This window comes from Heloderma suspectum, chromosome 3 (genome assembly GCF_057233095.1).
Source record: "Heloderma suspectum isolate Gila_16-S chromosome 3, 16-S_ref, whole genome shotgun sequence".
NCBI lineage: Eukaryota > Metazoa > Chordata > Lepidosauria > Squamata > Helodermatidae > Heloderma > Heloderma suspectum.
This window is the reverse complement of record NC_139460.1, coordinates 151,194,959-151,211,036: the sequence shown is the minus strand read 5'-3', so window position 1 is coordinate 151,211,036 and position 16,078 is coordinate 151,194,959. Positions and strand designations below refer to the sequence as shown.

At 42.7% G+C, this 16,078-nt stretch overlaps 1 long non-coding RNA gene across 1 annotated transcript in view; it reads left to right on the top strand.

Moving 5' to 3' along the window:
* The window catches only part of LOC146350329 (uncharacterized), a 66,288-nt gene that overhangs the window by 32,762 nt on the left and 17,448 nt on the right, over positions 1 to 16,078 (top strand). The window contains exon 2 of the long non-coding RNA XR_014789257.1: positions 11,534 to 11,638. This is a non-coding gene — a long non-coding RNA (uncharacterized LOC146350329). The remainder of the gene's footprint in view (positions 1 to 11,533; positions 11,639 to 16,078) is intronic.

The following is a 16,078-nucleotide window of genomic DNA, read 5'->3' as shown; positions in this document are numbered from 1 at the left end:
ACAACAGATCTTTTAGTTGAAATCAACGCATCTTTTTTTTTAAGAACTTAGAAATCATGGTCATGGTCATTCTTAAAACTGTTGACACAATGGAAACATGCTCAGCTACCAAGTAAGCTGTCTCTTAAATCACTGTGTTCTAAGTTGCTGTCATGCCCATTGTTTTTCCCCATCCCTGCCACTGCTTTTTCAGTGGCAGGGATGGGGGAAAGGACCGTCCAAAGGACCTTTTCTTCCCTTATGATTTCAGGCCCCTTTTAATGGGAGGTGGGAGCAAGGACGACAATTGCCCCATTCCTCACACAAGAAGGAGACCACATCAACATGATCAGATTGTTTTCCTTCCGAGGCAGTAGCGCGGGTCAAAGAAATTGTAACCTCAGGACCTGGAATGATTTCAGTGCTTTGGGTCTCCCCGCTTTCATTTAACGAGCCACTGACTTCAGTAGAAGGCTCTGTTCTTATCATGCTGTTTGATCTTCAAATGTAATCAATATAGTTCTCATTAACCCCTTTCTTCCTCCCTTTCCCCCACACCTCAAAGCTGACCAATAGCTTGGCTAATAGCATAGTTCGAGGACAAGATGACAGAACATAATTTCAGCCAGTACTAACACAGAATGCTGACTGGCTCAGTTTTAAGTCCTCAGAATTGTATTCACTTGAAATCCTCTCCAACCCCGCCCCCCACTAAATGATGAGGGGGTGGGGGAAATCATCAAATAAAGTCCACTATGGTGAGTGGTGGGAAATGTCCTTTTGCCACAAATTTAAAACACCTCTTAGAAGCAAAAATTGTTGTTGATCGCTGGCGTTGTTGTTGATTGGTGCATCACCAGTTTGACTTCATGTTTTGGAAGTGGCATCAGCTATTCCTACAACTATAATATGAATTAGTCCTCCCTCTGCCTTCTCTGTCTTTGTTGCTGGGAGGAGTCAAGTGGTCAGGCCAGAGCATTTGACAGAGCATTTGACAAAAACCCAGGGCTTTTCTATATGAGGCATTTATCTTGCACTCATCATTCCTTACTCATGGTTGTTTATGAGTTCTATGTTGTGACCCTCCAGTTTCCCCTTTTTGTCTAACTAGCACTTGCGATGAGTTTTTGCATTTAATCATGAAAGTGAAAGAAAGTGCAATTTCCTTTTCTGTATTTTGCTATTCCGCTATACTACAGTGCCACCTAGAGGTTATGTAGTGGAAAAGAAGGAAAGGAAATGCTCCCTGTATAGTGCTCAGATCTCAATTCTGCAACAAAACTGAAAGTAGATTCAGCAGATTCACAGTCAATTAATAGCCTCGTGTAGAAACGCTCCCACATGAGTGACTTGTGGCATTCACAAAATTAGGTTTGTCATTATTCACTACATTTCAGACATCCATACATATATAAATCAACAAATGCTCTTACATTTGATTTTATTCACAATTTAAGCTCTAATGTATAAATGAGCATTATTTATACATTAAATAATGAGTTGGACTCTCTAAAACCCCCCTCCATCAGAAACAGTGCCAGTGGACATTCCAGTCTGATATAAAGAGTGATGCTATCCATGTTCATCCAGAAGTAAGTAATGGGACCTACTCTCTACTCTTTTAAGGGATAGATTAAGAGAGATATAGATAAGCAGCTGACACAGGTGAATCTGAGTAGCTTGTCTGCCAAATTTCTCCATAATTAAGACTGAATGCCACTGTTGAAATACATTTCCTCCAGCAGATGGCACACTTAGGTTACATATTTCATAACCACACTAAACTACTTTTATTAATAAAAGGTTTAACCAGTCTCAAGAGTTGCACAGGATCTGGATGGCTCAGGTTTAAGTGGTCTTGCATGTTTCAAAACATCTTAGGGTGCAATCCTATGCATGTTTAGACAGAAAAAAGTCTTACAACTCCCAGCATTCATGGCTGGTGTATACTGGGAGGTGTATGACTTTTTTCTGTCTAAACATGCATAGGATTGCACCCTTATTCTATCTGACACAATCCCTGCCTAAGAAGTATTACACAGAATAATAAAAATACAACACCAGCTAAATTATGAGCACAGTGGATGTACAGGCCCATGTTCAGAATTAACCTCAGCATCAAATCTATTTATTGTAAATGTTTTCATCTTTCTGACATAAACAAGATCCAACACTTTCAGTGTAAGAACAGTTTGTTGGCATGCATAGAAGAAATAGCTTGCTGCCTGTTGCAAGGATTATAATTTGATCCTGCATTTGGTTTCGCTTGATAGCCTCTGCTAGGATGTTTAAATTGACCCTATATTTGTTTAAAAATCAAGTGAAAACATAACAGTGGGTTATAGACAATCCTCTAAGTGCATTTTAGGTAATGAAGAAATGATCCTGCCATCAGCTAAGAAAGGGAAAAACCGTAACTTGGAATGTTTGTTGCTGTGTACTACTACATAGATCAGCCCTCCCCAACCTGGTGCTCTCCAGATATTGTGGACTTCAACTCCCATCAGCCCCAGCTAGCAGGACAGGAACCCTGGGACTTGTTGTCCTGAAGGCTGGAGTTACATTACCTCTGAGGATTTAGAAACCTTTTGAGGATTTGGAATAAGAAGTGACCCCAGAATGTATTCAGAAATGTAAAGCATACCACTAGCCAGTGCCATTTCATACTCCATGTATTTTCCTACAACAAAGGACCAAACGAATCACCAGAAAACTCTCTACTTGCCTTCTCCAGCACTGATTTTTTTTAAAAAAAACCTGAAGATTTTGCCAAAAAGACCCTATTAAAGTGTATGCAAGGAAAGACACCCCCCGCCCCCGCTGTGAATGTCCAGTATTGTGAAAACTCTCATTTATCAACGCAAGAACTACTTTTAGCTATATAGCTATATTTTATATATGCTATTTTCATATTATTCATACCTTATGGGGATTTTTGAACTGAAGGAAAAAGTGCATGAATAAAAGTATCCGAGATCTGTGAGAACCCATAGGAATTAACATTGAGGAGCGATCACAGTTTCCAAATATCACTGCTGTACATTTATTATTTTAAATATTTTTAAACTCTTTCTACCAAAAAAACATATAAAAACCATAAAACAGATAAAATACCAATACAGTGCAAGAAAAACACACAGGAAGTATACTGACTGGTAACATTCTGAATAGATAAATGAAGAAAATGCATCAAATTAATCAGCCTCAAAATGTTAACAGATAAAGGCATTTTTTAACTGGATGACAAAAGGCCATCAAAGATGTAGCTGATACATTCCATAGCTTGGCCTGTGTCCACAACGGTCTACAGCTCCAAAAGAGGAGACATGGGGCAAAGTATTTTACATTAAATTGGGGCAATTGTTAAATACATCTCAATTCTTGAAAACTCTGGGCCAAACTAAATGTTCATTAAAACATGCATAGCAGAGCAATGCATGATCAAATTATTTACTTTAGTCTAAGTATGCACAACCCTGATTCAGATTGGGACCATGGCACTCTGAGGAGAGGGTGATTTTAAGCTTTCCTCTTGCCCATTTTTGTCCCCCAAATTCCACCCCCACAGGGAGGGGAGTTAAAAAAAGTGGGGGGAAGCCTCCACTGGAAATTTTTGTTTTTAACTCTCCATGCCACGCTCTTGGGAGTGGAATGTGATTTGAAGAAAATTTAGTTTGGCCCTATGATTTAATGGAAGCTCCCAGTCGTGGGAAGGTCTGGACTCTGGAACCGCTTTCAACTGAATGTAGTTGTATTTCTGTTGCAGACCTGCCCTGAAAACACGGAAAGGCCACAGGTGGAGCGGATGGGGGTGGAGGGAACATGCATCCCCACTCCTCTCTGTGAGTAGGAATTTATCATACCTGAATATGGCTACTCTATATCTCTTTTTTTCTGGGGAAAGAATAGATGACAAGATACTGGAAACCTCCTCTTTCCACCACCTGAGCCTTTAACAAAGTAGCTTGCAAGTTGAAAAATGTGCATCCATGCCATCTTCCTCTCTTTCTACCAGACCGAGGCATGCAGTTTTGCAAACCACTGAGAGAACATACATAGAGCAAGTGGGACTGTTGTTGGTCCATCTAGACCACCATTGTCTAAACTGCCTTGATGCAGCTCTCCAGACTCTCAGGCAGAGTCTCAGCCCTTCTAGTTCTACTTGAGATACTTTTAATAGGAAATGCCGAGTTTTTACCTTAGGACTTCCTGCATGTAAGCCCTAGCCTCAATAGTGAGGAATGATGGGAGTTGTAGGCCAAAACATCCAGAGTGCCACACATGCCCACCCCTGATGCTCTGCCACTTGACTATAGCCCCTTCTCATAACATTCTGTGTTAATGTTACCTGCAAAAGAGGACACTTATGAGGAGGATACGTTTACCAACCATAGGACATGCACAGTTTGGCCTGGAGCTTCTTGACCACCCAGAGCCCATGGGCTGTTTTAGGGTTATGGTTGGTTTGTCAAGCACCCCAACAACCCACCCTTGCCAGGTTCACACGAAACGACAAGTTATGGTGTGACCCCGCAGCAGCTTGAATATTCAAAATGGTGCCTGCTGTCGCAACGAGAACCCCTGCAGGGAAATTCCCCCACGGTGGCTTCTCGTTATGTGTGAACCAGGTCTTTGATTGTAAAGACAAACACTGGAAATAATTTGATTGTTATCACACCCTGCCTCCAAGGTGCTCCGGGTGTCACAGACAGTTCTTCTCCTCTTGTTATTCTCACAACCACCCCATGAGATAAGTCAGGCTAAGGGACAGTGACTGGCCTGAGGTCAGCCAGTGAGTTGATGGCTGAGTAAGGATTTGACTGGACTCTCCCAGTCGAAGTCTTGTCACTCTATCCACTGCATCTACTAACTTTAGGTTGCTGCTCCACATATTGATGGATTTGTGGTTTGCCAGATGTTCACATTTTGATTTGTGGCTGTCGTGCACTACATATAGAGCTCCAAACTTTTTTGTTTACTGTTGTGCCATTACATCACTGCAACAACTGCATTAACATCTTGATAATGTGATCAATGGAGCTGAACAACAGGGAGTTAGATGACGTTCCCACAGATTGTGTGGGCTGAGTGATCTGTATTCCACTGATGTGCTAGGGTTTTGTTGCCCCGCTATTTTTCAGAAAACAGAAGTCTGTCAAGCATATTGCAACACATGTTACCCTTGAAAGTTCAGTCCCTTTTCTTGACCGTTCCCTCATGTCCTTGCTAATCAGATTGCCATCCTGGCTGCGCTAGCCAAGGGCACTGCGTTTCTGCAGAACTGTTATTGCTGAGAATCAAGGATACGCAGTGACATTTGTATGCACAATGTGTTCCACTTGTTTAGCTAGCAGCCAGATCATTTAACATGACAATTATCAGTGTGAATGGAATGGATGAGGATGCTTCTCTTGCAGCTCAGAAATGGGGCAAGGGGAGATCAGTTAAAGCAATAACTATGTGCAAGTCAGAAGCAGGGTGTGAGTTTTTCATATTTGTCAGCAACTGAAGACAAAAAAGGTGCTTTTATGGCTAGATTCTAGGAACTGTTGCAATTAGAAGTTAACTTTCAGGACATAGGTATAATTACTGTAGTGCCACTGCATGATAGCTTTGTTCTAGCACCATGAGCCAACCTAGGTTGCTGCTTTGATGCAAATAATGTGTCCCATACTGGCAAAAAACTGCCATTGCCAGATGTGTCTTAACAGTATTGCATAAAAAATGGTCACAGAGAAATGCCAGCATGGTGTAGTGGTGAGAGTGTTGGACCGGGAGCCGGGAGATCTGGGTTCTAGTCCCCACTCGGCCATGGAAGCTCACTGGGTGACTTTGGGCCAGTCACAGTCTCTCAGCCCAACCCACCTCACAGGGTTGTTGTTGTGAGGCTAAAATGGAAGGATTATGTACACTGCCTTGGGTTCCCTGCAAGAGGAAAAAAGGCAGGATATAAATGCAATCAATAGATAGATAGATAGATAGATAGATAGATAGATAGATAGATGATGGAATGTGAAAAGATGGGGCCAATGGGGCCAAGTGATTTAGTGTGGACAGAGAGCAGTTTGAAGTCCTTTGTGACACATGATGTTATTGCCAGTCCGCAGCCAACCAGCAGCTTCCCTCTTGAAAAGCTGCATTTTCTTAAAGTCCTTTCACTCCATATTTTTTAGAGCTGTGCACAGGTGGCCTCTTGAAATTATCCACCTTACTTATGGGCAGAGAAATTTGGGAGACAATTTCACCAAATTTCTTCAGGAGGAGGAGAAATTCTCCACAGTTTCTCTCAAGTAGGGCTCCCCACCTGCAGGGCTTGTAGCACAACTACTTCCTTTTTTTCTAAGGGTTGGCGGGGGGGGGGGGTTGTGCTGCAACAGCATCAGCTGCCTTGGCAGGCTGGCCCCCAGTCTGCATCCACCACAGTGCAGTTGGGGGCAGTGTTGTGTCCAGTTCCAGGGATGAAGTGGAGTTAGTGCTCTGCCCAAATCTGTCTTCCAATTTCCTGAAAGTTTTCTCCCCCCATGAAAGAGGCTTCCATTGTTCTGCCTCATTCAGGATGCTTTATAAATTATGTTTGTGGTGTTTTTGAGCTTACCTCATCACAGCTAGCCTCCGAGGCTGCCTGCACGTCCTGATCTGAAAAAGCCCCATGGGAGGTATTACTTCATGGTGCCTTAAACTGAGCTTTAATTGAAGTGTAGGAAGCTGAGGAGGCTACAGGCAGCCAGAGAGATTATTTTGCAGTGAAAAACAGGACAGATGTGCTCACTCCTCGGCCACCTCCTAAGCAAGGTAAGCCCAAGAAACCTAAACCCAAACTATGAGAATTTCTCAGAAATTTCTTCACCATTGAATTTCTTGTTAAAAGCAACTTCTCTTCTATCAAATTGAATGAGAATGGTAAAAAAAAAGTGTAGGATAAATTTTTGGCACAGCACTAGTATTTTTTTACTTAAAGCAGCTCCCAAGCCATTCAGCTGCAGTGTGCCCTGTCCCCCGCATTCTGGGCATACCTCTGTGACATGGCTGTGACCTGGCTATGACATGGTCAATGGGTGGGGCCACCCCTTCCCCCCCATTCACTGTTTCGCCAGTCGAAGTAACTAGCCTGCCTTTCCAATTCATAAATGTGCCACAGCACTGTTTCTGCCATTCACAATTGTGAAGTTGTTGCTCCCTCCCTGCCCCTTTTCTCTTTTGCCACTGGGAGTACTTAGCCTGCCTTTTCAATTTACAACATTTTAATTTAATTTGCCCCAGATCAATTTTTTTTTCCTGAGGGCACCAGGTTGGGGATCATATTTGCTGACACGGCTGCCTGCAGGGAAAGTAACTGGTTGTCTCCTATCGCATATCATTGAGCATGGAAAGGGGGGCTGCAGAGGGAAGCAAGCCTGTTGTTCTCAATGGGCCTGCATTTCTCATTCATAAAAGCGCTACAGTGCTGTTTTGGGTGTTCAGAATTGCATATTTGTTGTTGTGTCTGTCAGAGTATCTAGCCTTTATCTCCCATTCATAAAAGTGTGGGCAGGAGGACGAGGCTTAGTTCGTGGTCGGGAAGTGGAGGCAGCAGCAGCCCTGCTCTGGCTCCAGAGCGTGAAGGGCAAACTACCACATTACTCCTCCATGAAACTTCCCTGAGCAGAGGAGCCTGGAGAGGGGCGGGGAGCAAACCTCTCTCATTGGCTGAGCAGCATCTATGGGGTTCATGACGTTCACTTCTACTAGCGGGAGTCTGCCCACTCAACCCCAAAGGTGATTTCAACTGCAGTTTGACCTTTGAAAAGTGGGTTTTCAGGTAGGGATGTCAGAGAATTTCGCCACGAATCTCGGGGAGGCCGAATGCCAGCGCATTCGGCCCCCCAAAATTGGTGGCGAAACAGTCTCCCCCCCGCCCCCCTGGGTGAATCCTCCTGGCAGCGGCAGCTCCTGGCGTCTAGTCTATGTAAATGTTTACGTAGACTAGACGTGCCAAAATAAGGAACGGAAATGGCGGCGCCCATGGGCGCCTCCATTTGCGTACACGCAGTTTTGTTTATTTTTTTCACTCAGCCGTGATAGGCTACGTAAACATTTACGTAGCCTATCACGGCTGACTGCAGGGATGCAAATGGCGGCGGCTACGGCTGCCGCCATTTGCGGCCCAGCCGGCCAGGATTCGGGGGTGGAGGGACGGAGCGCCTCCCCCCCCGGCCAGAATTTCGGGGGGAGGGATGGAGCGCCTCCCCCCCACCGCGAATCAAATTTTGAAACAGGTAAGAGACTTTCGTACATCCCTATTTTCAGGTACGGTTTACTCTGCTTTTCTTGCTTCATGTGCCACTGAAGCTGATTTTTGAAACCAAAGCCGATTTCATGAAAATCCAGATAATACCCCAACGCGCTTCTCATTCTGTTTTTGTGTAGATCCCCCCAGGACTTGCATCCAAAGAACATAAGAAAATAGAAAACTGCCTTATACTGAGTTAGACCATTGGTTCATCTAGCTCAGTATTGTTAACTGCTTTCCAACGTTTCAGGCAGGATTTTTTCCAGCCCTACCTGGAGATGCCAGGAAATGAACCTGGGACCTTTTGCATGCAAAGCAGGTGCTCTACCACTGAGCTACAGCCCTTCCCAAATTGCAAAGCAAAACAGCGTTTTAGGACCATTTCCCAAACCTCTGAGGAAATACTGTATTCTTCTGTTTCTTCTGTACAGAAGGGGATCTATAGATTATACTCATCATAGGGATTTACATTCCTATGCCAAATTTCCCGTTCTACCTATATCACAAGGCATAATTTGCTATGTGAGTTGGGGACATCATGTAGAAAGTTATCTGCTTTTATTTTAATTTTCACAAGTGTTTTCATCAGTATCCCAAATTGCATGGAGCATTCTGCTTGCATACAATTGAACGCAAGTAGAACTTTTGTTCGGACCACTCTTCTCCATGTGGTGAGGTTGGGGAATGAAGGGGCAGGCCCCCACAAGCATGGAGACATTTGGGGAGGGATCAGCATGTACAGCCCCATTCCCAGTTTGGGCCCTCACATGTTCTTTGGAACATGTGAATAGAGCTACAAACATTCCATGTTTCAAACTACTCTCAGCGATAAACTTGACTAGTAGACTCACACAGTCATCCTGACTCTAGTTTCTTTAGATGCTTTCTCCCCACACACTCTCGTTCTGTATGCTTAGCTTCCATTAACATCCTATAAACTCACAGGTTTCTTTCAGACTGGCTGTTGTTGTTGTTTAAAATGTCATTTTCTTTTAATTCACAAACCTATGTACTTCTGGAAATCATTCGCCGATATGTAAAAGCCACCACCTTATTTTAAGGTGGTCCTGTTTCACTTTCAGACTGAAAGGCACTCAACCACCTGAGTTTGTTATTAAAGGGAAAAGGTAGGACCTGCAATAAAAAGTTGCAGTGTACCCTCAGCTCCTAGCAAAAGTGCTGCTGTTTAAGGTTCCTGCCAGCCCTCCTCCAGGATACTATAAGCTGTAAGGAGATCAAGCAGGACATTATACTCCTTCCACGTGAGTTTTCTGTTTTTCTTTTCCAACTGTTGATCAACTTTCCATGGCTACTGAGCACACTCATTCCTTATTGGGGTATTTGTTTGTTCCCTTAAGTATTTGTTTTCGTACTTTTGCAAGCCGTAGTGTTCCTCTGAGCATGCTGATACCTTCCCTCTTGTTTCTCAGTGGCCACACTTTGGCTCCATTTCTGTTGGCACTCTAATATCGGAGTTCAGTATTAGAAGGAATGGTAATACTCACCAACCATATAGAAATTGGTAGGGTTACTGGGATAAAGTATGTGAATACACTATGATGACTTTACAGTACTATGTAAAATTATAATCATGATTAATCTTATGCCCTACCCTTGAACCAAATTATCAGGGTAGTTGCAAACATAATCTTAATGATCACTTATGTAGTTAATATCCATCTTTTTTTTTTAAGTATAAATTGTGATGAATTTTCTCGGTTACATCAGTATCATCTTCATTTGGAATGGCACAACATTTCTGTGATGTTTTGCGTGATTGGAAACAAGCATGCAACTTCAGTTACCTTCAGCTAACCCTGCTCCTTTCAATGTACCTGCATTTATTTTCACACAGCTCCATTATGTGGTAAGCAAGGAATAAATGCCCCAACAGCAAAAGGTGAGGAGCAAATATATAGAGCCAAAACGAACTACTGACATTTGCAAGCACCATTTGGATATTTATGCAACAATAACTCAACTTCATTTTGTGCAGTCCTGCAGAGATTGTGAAGATAATCCCTTCTAATGGTCCATACATTCCTCTGCACTACCTAAACAGCTGTCCTGCAATTTTCATTCTTGTTCACAACGTCAGCTCCATGGGAAACAGACTTGTGGCCCAGTGTGCTACTGAATTGTCTTGTTTTGAGCTGCTCTTCAAACTCTTGCAATTGCTTAGGGCCTAATAATGATTTCATGCACATGCAAGACAGCCTCTTTCCTAGAGAAAAAGCATCTACAGAGGGGACAATTTGAAGCATTAGAGGAGGGGAGGGGAATAGTTCTTAACTCCTTCCCTGACATTGCCCTGTCCAGCCACTTCTTTTCTCCTGCATGGTTTCAAATATGTTCTGAAGTTGTGGAAGCTCCCCTGATAGGGGAAAATTACCAGATGGGGAGAAAGTAATAGGACTTCTGCTGCATGCATATATGTGTAATACATAGTTAGGCCCATAGTGTAGGGTGGCCACTTACGTATAGACAAAAAAGAGGAAATGCATCACCCCAAAAGACAAAAGAGGACACTAAACTGCATAACATCTGCACATGCAAATTTATACGCATAGGTGCAAATTTAGAAATAATAATGATAATTTAAATAGAAATACAATATATCTCACCATAGTGTAGAAGACTGACTATGTGACCTTGTGCCTGCTCAGTTTTGTCTAGGTGTGAACAGTTGATGGGCAACTTCAAGGCCCCTGTTCTCTCTCCTTATGGTTCTTTTACTTTAAACCAGGCATCGACTGGACACCTCTTCAAATAGAAGGTGCCTTCAAATAGAGGACTGTCCTATACCAGCTCTCCAAAATAGAGAACTGTCCTCTATAACTTAGGACACCTGGACACCCTATGTGGTGGACAATGATTGCTTACACAAATGGAGGCAAGATGAATGGAGACATGCACCCGGAACTGAAGAAGAAGAGGGTATTTCAAAATGTGAAATATATTTTGTTTGCCTTCAATTAACCAAAGCAAGGAGAAACAATAAATCTCTTTAGGTCCAGAAATAGATCTCCCTGGATGATTTAAGCTGCAATGTTCCTGAGCATTTTATGACCAGAAAGTCTATTTCAGAGAAGGAAGGGTTCTGTAATGCTGTCTGAAACAAAACACTCCAAATAGCACAAAAGAATGCTTAAGAGACCATCTCACTTAGCTATCTACTTTTTGAGGGAAGTGGTGGAGAAGTCTATATGTCATGAACACACAATCCATCTTCACTGTTTACCTCAGCCTTATTTTCACTTTCAGCAACCTGTGTTTCCTTGACAGGAACTACCAACTTCCCACCATTTTGTGTGCTGCTCCATTGTTCTCGGTGGCACCTCTGAGTCTTATCACACGTTTGGTGCCATCAACCTGAACAGAACATATGAGGTAATGAGATGTATGAGGTAATTATACCTGAGGTGAGGGAGTAATTTGTACTATCAGTGGTTGAAACACAAAGGTTCTCCTTAGCTGATCTTGAGGGCTGGGGGAAAACTTAACTGAAGAAGTAAACATCATATTCTTATTTTCCTGTGAAAAGAATAGGAATCGGACATTAAAGAGGTAATACAGTGACCAAATTAATTCCTTATACAGAAACAGGATACTTAATCTATGGTTGAAATTAGACATTACAGAAGATGCTGTTCATTTGGTGTAAACAAACAGCAGTCCCACTTCTCTCCCTGGGGGTGTCTCCACAGGTGATTTGCTGAGAGCTGGCTGCGTTTGGAGGTTGTTCAGGGCACATGATGTCGTGACTATCTTGCTGCCACCCCATTGCTTTTTGCAGAAAAACCGGATTTCCTGAGACGACTTAAAAGTTTGATTCCTTTCCTTAGGTCAGATACTCCGTGTTGTTGTGTGCTCCAACTCCCGCATTTACTGTGGTTATGCTAGCCCTGACCAGGGGTGCGCCTTTCACTGTGACCCCGGTCAAGGGGTGTTTCCTGCCCCTGTCTTTCCCAGCACAAACATATGTGTGTCTACTCAGAAGTAACTCCCATTGTGTTCAATGAGGCTTGTTCCTGAAATGCGCACTCTTGAAGTTACTGAGACTCCCATGCATCGAAATAGCCTTAAAGCTATGCTGATGCTGCATGTCTTTGATGTTTGCTTTCTTGATTTTCGTAAGTAACTAATGTGAAGCTTCCATTGTTCACAACATTGGAACCTTCAGGGGAGAGAGAAGCCTGCAGCTGTGTTTCTTTAATGTTTGCTTTGTCAGCTGTAAGGAAGGATCGGGGGGAAGCCTCTTGCATTGGAGGGGGGGAAGCCTCTCGCATTGGTTGATCAGACCCTGCCAGTCTGATTACATTCACTCCAACCCCCCCACCCCACCCGGAAGTATGTTCCTGTGACAGGACTTAGAATGGTACGGTGCAGTCATTCATGGAGCCCTGCATGGACCAAAGCTGATTCCCTGAAAAATCCAGGTAATCCTCCATTGACTTCTCTTCCCATTGTCGTGGAGATCTCCCCCTGCCCCCCGGTAATGTGTAGCAAAACAAAAATACAAAATGCATGATGTGTTACCATCTTGCTCTGAGTTTTTTACCCTCTCACCAGTTCATTGGCTGCCATCAGTGGTGGTTGGCAAACGCAACACAATGATTTTACTACATGTTTTACTATAAGCCATCAGAAAGAGGAGGAGGAAGAGAACTCGGGATGCTGTTTTTAGCAGCAGCCATCCAGCTCCCATAACTTCCACCATTTGTGAAGGGATGACTTCACATTTATCAAAGAACAGTAAAGTTTTCTAAGCAGTTAGGGAGCAGAGGTCATGCAAGAAATAATTTGATATGCAGTCTTTGCTTTCAAACAAGGAAAATTGATGAGGCTCAATCCTAAGTAACTTGGCCAAGAAACTGAATACAAAGCAGCAATGGGGACTGAGCCCCAAATGCCAAACCACACATTTGAAAATACTCATTTCGCAGAAGGTAAACTGGTGGTGTTCAGAGAAATACAAACACACACATAGACAAAACACCCACACCACACTCTCACATCAAAAAATATGAACAAGTACACTCTCTCTCTCCCTCTCTCCCTCACACACACACACACACACACACACACACAGAGGCAAAGCACATACACAGCACAGACAAACCCTCTCACTCCCCAGCCCCTCCAATGCTCACTGCCACCCCTTTTAGCTCCTCCAGATGCTCTCTATTATCCTCCAGCTTTTTCTTATTTCCAGGGAGGGGAGGAGAGCATGCTGGATCTGAGCCACTCACCATTTTTATTTTCTTATAATGCCTCCAGGGCATTCTTGGAAATAAAGATGGTGCTGGAAGCCAGCACTTCACTTTCCAACATGCCAGCATCCCAAGTTTTTTTTTTAAATAAATACATACATACATACATACATAAATTAATATCAGGAGGGGCAGGAAGCCTGGCAGTTGCCAAGAGGGCTTCTGTGGGCATGTTGGAGACCCCTAATGTACAGTATAATTCACTCTAGGTATATAGGCATCCTTCAAGCTGTTCATAACCACAGAAGAAAAACAGGTATCACTGAGCAAATCTATCACTGAGACAAATTTCCTAAATTTTTAGACCAGTGTAGCATGGGAACAGTAGCCTAAGGTGTTTTTAGAATGGACAAAAATAGAATCATGACAAAAACTGTAAAGTTTGGGGGGGTGTTTTAGAGATAAGAGCTATTGTATCACATGGCAGAGGACTGGAAATAAAGATTCACCTGATTTCTCCTAACTCTGATTCTATGGCAACCTATCTCCGCAAATGATATATTAGTCCTTCACGGCACCATCCTATGCATGTCTACTTAGTCCTGTTACATTCAATGAGTATAAGGTTGCATCAAAGTTCATTAAGGCTGTAGTCTTACTAAGTTCATTAAGACCAGGCTACCTGAAGGACCGTCTTCTCCCATATATACCTGCCCAGACCCTAAGATCAGCTTCAGCAGTCCTTCTCCCGGAGCCCCTGCCAAAGGAAGTGAGGTGGGTGGTTACTAAGAAGAGGGTGTTTTCTGCTATGACATCCCAGTTGTGGAATGAGCTTCTCAGAGAGGTCCGCCTGGCGTCTGTATTGTGCTCATTTTGATGTCAGGTTTTTCAGTTTGTTTTTATCTGGTAGTGTATTTTAAATTTTTGCACTGCAGCTAGCTTCTGCTGATTATTCTTATGTTTATATTGTAGATTTAAACTTTTAAATATTTATATTGTATTTTACAATATACAATATTCTGTATTTTATTGTCCGCATTTTATGGTTTTAATTCTTGTGATCTGCCCAGAGAGCTTTGGCTATTGGGCAGTATAAAAATGTAATAAATAAATAAATATTCCTATACACACTTACCTGGAAGAAAGCCCCAGTGAACTCAATGGCACCTACTTCTGAATAGACATACATAAGATTGCACTGAAAACATCTATAGGGAATTTCGGTTCCATTGGCAACACAATTGGGGCATCATTCAAGTTTTTGCACATTTTCATTAAGACAGTAAGGGTGCAATCTGATGCATGTTTAGACAGAAAAAAGTCCTACACTCTCAACATTCCTCAGCCAGCCATGCTGGCTGGGGAATGCTAAGAATTGTGGGACTTTTTTTTGTCTAAACATCTATAAGACTGCATCTTATTTCTCAAAATAGTATTTTTATTTTCTAGACAGCATTGTTAGTAGTCTCAGCACTCATGGTAAAGTGTTAACTTCATCATATTCAAGACTAGAAAGCAAAGCAAAATAAAAAGTTTTGATGCTAAGCTTTGAAGCTTTAATGTTTCATTCCATTTTGCAACAGTCCTGATTGGCGGGGGAGTGGGGAGGCAGGGAGATTAGGTAGTATGACTGTATATGCACTTTTTCAGTGAGATACATGGAGTATCAATATTGCCCTTTTTCTTCGTCTATCTATCATAGAAGAAGTACCTACAAAATCTGTCTTGGAAGAATACGTACAAAATATCAAGTCGGATGTTCCCTTTTTTTGCCCATCTTTCAAAATAGTACAGAAGCCTTATACCATGGAAAGATAGCTTTCGAACAGAATTGCTTAGAGGGCATTCCTTTTCTACTGAATGCAAAACAAAACACAAAGTGATGAAATGTTGGAAGAATGACCATGATGCTTATGCTGAAACCTTCCTAATGCATAAAGCAGTATGGAAGGAGCATGCATGAAAGATCCGAAAGGAACACTGCCAAGGCCAAATAGCATGTTTAAACATGCATTATACAGACAGGTGCATTTTCAGTCAAAAGACTGTTTTAAGATCAGCAGTAGACATTGGAAAACTGGATTCAACGTTTTGGAACACTCTTTCCAAACCCTGGAAGGAACCATAGCAAGTCATGTTAGGCAGGGGCTGAGGTATGAGGAAACAAGGAAAGTTTGCAGGCAAAAAGAAGTTGTGGATGTTCCCGCCTGCAGCAATGCTGGATTATCCCATTTCCTGCTGTAGCACAAGTCTGATAAAAATAAAACTTGTAGAACTTCATTCTACATCAGGCCTCTGAGGCCCAGCTGCTGGGTAACAACAGCAGGAGAGGGTTGTTGTGCTCATGACCTACTTGTAGCCTTCCCAGAGACATCTCATTGGCCACTGTGGGAAACAGGATGCTGAACTAGATGCTGGATTTGGCCTGATCCAGCAGGGCCCTTCTTATGTTCTTAAGTTCAGTGGAGCTTACTCTCAGGTAAATGGGTGTAGGATTGCAATCACATTAGAAATTTTAAAAACACACACATCAAACATGTAGAGTGTGGGTGTCACGGGACCAGCCGTGCCCTAATTCACATGTGGAATGGAGAACAAGCCAAATAGTACTGGGCTT